Raw genomic sequence first — 3,855 nt, forward strand, 5'->3', positions numbered from 1 at the left:
TAGATTTCATGCAAGACTCTCATGCAAGACCGCCAGAGCTTATTGTGCACGTGAACTTGTTATTAATCAATTCATAATTATACATGGGCCTGGCCGCAAGATGCGAGAGCGGTCCATTGAACATATACATGGGTCCAAACATTCGGGTCATTTCCCTCAAATTGTCCAGCATTTGTCGCTTTCTTCCTAGGCTTAAACATCTTTAAATCGCCATAGGCATACTTTCAATCCTAACTTTAAATTATTTAGTTTTCCACCTTAATTACTTGTGATTTGATAGCTGATTACATCATGATATCGTCTAAAATATTGTTCACATATTCGCACCAGGGTTGAAGTTCATACCAGGTTTTATATTTTTCCGTGAACCACCTTAAATTATTTAGGTTTGTTTTGATTGGATGTGTAATATGGAAAAAGGCATGTCCCGGCTTTGGGAAGGCTATTTTTCCTATCGAAAATGTGAAATCTAACAGATGCTTTCGTCTGCATTATGGCGCATATCGAGAATGTATTGATTAAGAGTAACTTACTTTTCTTGTTTCTTTGTTTGTTTGTTTGTTTGTTTTCAATCGGGGGATGGGGGAGTTTCCCCACCTTCTCTTAAGAGTAGATGTGCTTCTTAGTTTTAGCAAATGTCTTGGCATTTTTTTTCTTATTCTATTCAAATGCATGATTGTTCTCTAATATTTATCCCCAAAACTCACATGATCGTATTGCACATTGTATACGTATGGTTTTGTTTTGCATTTTAGACGAGACAACCTACACAGTGCGGTTTTGCATTACTCACATTGATGGCATGAATGCTACTTTCGATACTGGTTACCTAGATAACACAACAGATGAGTACAAGAATTTAAGTTCCAGGGTCATTAATGCGGTGAGTATCAAGACTGTTTTTTTTTGTTTTCGTGTACGAAAATGGGTCAAATTGAACGTAACAATTTATAATAGCCTTTATATCTCCCCATACAACTGATGGTGAAGGATCTGCCATTTTTTTTGGTAATACAATACTACGAAAATATATTCCAAACACTCACCTTTGTTTAATCAATTTCAAATATTCGTCATTTTCCTAAAATTGGAACTTTAATGTTATATTATGAAAGCGAATTGTCCGGAATGTCACCCGTGTAAAGCTCATTTTGAAGTTATTACTAGTTACTAAGCTGCAAACTCTGGACGGGAATTCAGTGTTATATGAATTATACGGCATCGGAACAACAGAGGTTTTTAAGTTTGTAGAAAATATAATTATCGTAACCGCAATTGAAAGTGGCACGCCAACGTTTGTGCGCAGCGCGCAAATACTCAGTGCACATTTGAAGCTTTGTGCGCTAGGTGACGTGCTGGAGGACTGTTTCATTTAGCTATATGACTATACGTTTATGAAATGCGCGTACACGATCGACACTTAGCAATTGTTGACTGGTGTGATTTGGGATATGACGTTTTGAACATCCAAGAGGCGCATAGCAACCGAAGCAAGCCGAGGGTCCTATGCGTCCCTATAATGTCTTGGATTTGTTCGGACTATGCTGTAAACATCACGAACACAAACAGCAGTAAACACAACAATCATGACAATCTAATGGCAACTCACATGAACGTCGCGTGCTCAAAACAGCTGATAGTCTGCAAATTCGCAGATGTAGAACTAAAATAAGTTTAAGTTCTATTACGATGATTGAATTTGAGGATGCAGATGTAATTGCATCACAGAGTCCCATTTAAGCCGAATTCTCGCCACCGACTTACTCTATTTCGTCGGGTCAGTGCGTGACAACATCGCGAAGCTGCAATCGGCTGAAAACGATGCTGATTCCGGGTGCAATTCAAAATGACTAGGCAACTTTTGAATTGAAATCGAGATCTTAGAATATTATCTTCTAAGAATACACAGCTAACACTTCATCGGGTTAGTTGTTAAGCACCCTCCCTCAGATTGTGAGCCCCTTTGTTAATGTTGTTTTAAACGAAACAAATGCACACATGAAGAAACAAGATCTACTGTACCGTTAAGCTACAAAACATATTCTTAAAAAAGTGGTGTGTTTAGAAGTATTGACCAAATGTACTGTGAACATTAAGTTTCTTACAGCATAGGCTTTTATATATTTCGCACCATTTTTGCGATTTGTCCTACACTATAACAATAATTCGATATTATCTCTAATTTCCAATTTGTTTCATCATTTGTAGTTCAGTGGTGAAAACATGATGGAAATTTGTCCCACCGACGAGGTACTCACAAACACAGTTGAGTTCAGTTCTGGAGACGAGATAACAGTTTCTTTTGACATCAGAAGTTCAGTTTGTAACGAAACTGACCTGGCAGAATCAATGGCCTGTGTGTTCCTGGAAGTCAGGATCTATCTCTATGATGTTTATATAAATGGTAAGTGCAGACATTTTTGTGTGGAAACAGGCCGCTTGATGTTCTTCCATCTTTATTATTAATGCCCCAATGGAAGTTGAACGTACCTGTCGTTTCTCTTGTGATTCTCTATCTGTGTGTGTAATTTAGGTGTAAGGTTACTTCTTTATAATAAGGCACATTATAGTTTCAATTTCTTACACCAAGATAAAATGTGTTATTTTTGTCTCAAAATATACGACATCAGAGACACATCGTTAAGCCTTAGATAAATATTAGATAAGCATTCTTGATAGCATTCACGAACAAACCGGTTGAAGATAACGCTGGGCAATACGAGGCCCGACAAATTAAGTTACCATTAGACTTTCAAAGGGAAAATCCATAAAAGCCTTATGCAACATGCGAGGTTATTATTGGCCAATAGCTTGTCATTTGCATGACGGCGACCTTTCGGATTTTGCTTAATTAACACTTACGTTGTAGTCACCTGGCCGGCCTATAATAGCTTAAATGTCTCAAAGGGGGAATCCTCCCCATCCCCTAAATATGACACATAATGGTGACAACAACATCGGGTCATATTTGTTCTATAACATGATCAGTCTGGATGTCCATCACCTCATTCATATCCAAAAATTGCATCCACTACTTGTCCCTGACAATGATTCCATGCTTCCCACGAATATACGTGTAAATCGCCTTGGCAGCTTGTGCTGGCCTTTGTTCTTCCCCATTTGTATCTATAAGCGATGTACCGGTGCTAAACAGCTCAGTCAAACTTAAGTTTTCAGTCAATATGTTTTTTTGTCATGAGCCAGCCACAAAATATAAAAAAAGAAACAATTCTTTCCAAGAAAAACATCAATATATATTTCATACATTTTTATTAATAGTTTTACAAAATTAAAAATAAAATACTGAAAAATGAATCTGCACGATTTCCCTATTTTTTTGGTATTGACATTTCTCAAGTGAGGTAAAACAAATCGCCATCTCTCTGAACAATAGCTGTTTATATTTGTTGAAAAGAACAATTGTTTGTTCTCGAAGTAAGTGCACGTAAGATTTAAAAGTATGTGAAAACATCTCAATATGGCGGCAGATAATTTAGATAAATGGTTTAATAATAATCCAGTAATGGAGAATTAATTTAAATTGTTTTATGATTGTACAGGAATCCTAATCATAGCGGATGCCTCATGCCCAACCACCACTCCGGAACCAACCACCACTCCGGGACCAACCACCACTCCGGAACCATCCGCCACTCCGGAAACAACCACCACTCCGGAACCAAGCACCACTCCGGAACCAACAACCACTCCGGAACCAACAACCACTCCGGAACCAACAACCACTCCGGAACCATCCACCACTCCGGAACCAACCACCACTCCGGAACCAACAACCACTCCCGAACCAACCACCACTTTCGAACCAACAACCACAGATGGGATTGGTAAGTGAAA

The 3,855-nt window shown here is 38.3% G+C and overlaps 1 long non-coding RNA gene across 1 annotated transcript; it reads left to right on the forward strand.

The window, feature by feature from the left end:
• The first annotated feature begins 840 nt into the window (after positions 1 to 840).
• On the forward strand, positions 841 to 3,618 carry LOC119720439. Its single transcript, XR_005270092.1, has 3 exons — positions 841 to 883; positions 2,209 to 2,404; positions 3,561 to 3,618. It is a non-coding gene; the product is annotated as an uncharacterized LOC119720439 (long non-coding RNA).
• The last annotated feature ends 237 nt before the right edge of the window (positions 3,619 to 3,855 follow it).

This window comes from Patiria miniata, unplaced genomic scaffold, assembly GCF_015706575.1.
Source record: "Patiria miniata isolate m_02_andy unplaced genomic scaffold, ASM1570657v1 HiC_scaffold_9, whole genome shotgun sequence".
Lineage (NCBI taxonomy): Eukaryota > Metazoa > Echinodermata > Asteroidea > Valvatida > Asterinidae > Patiria > Patiria miniata.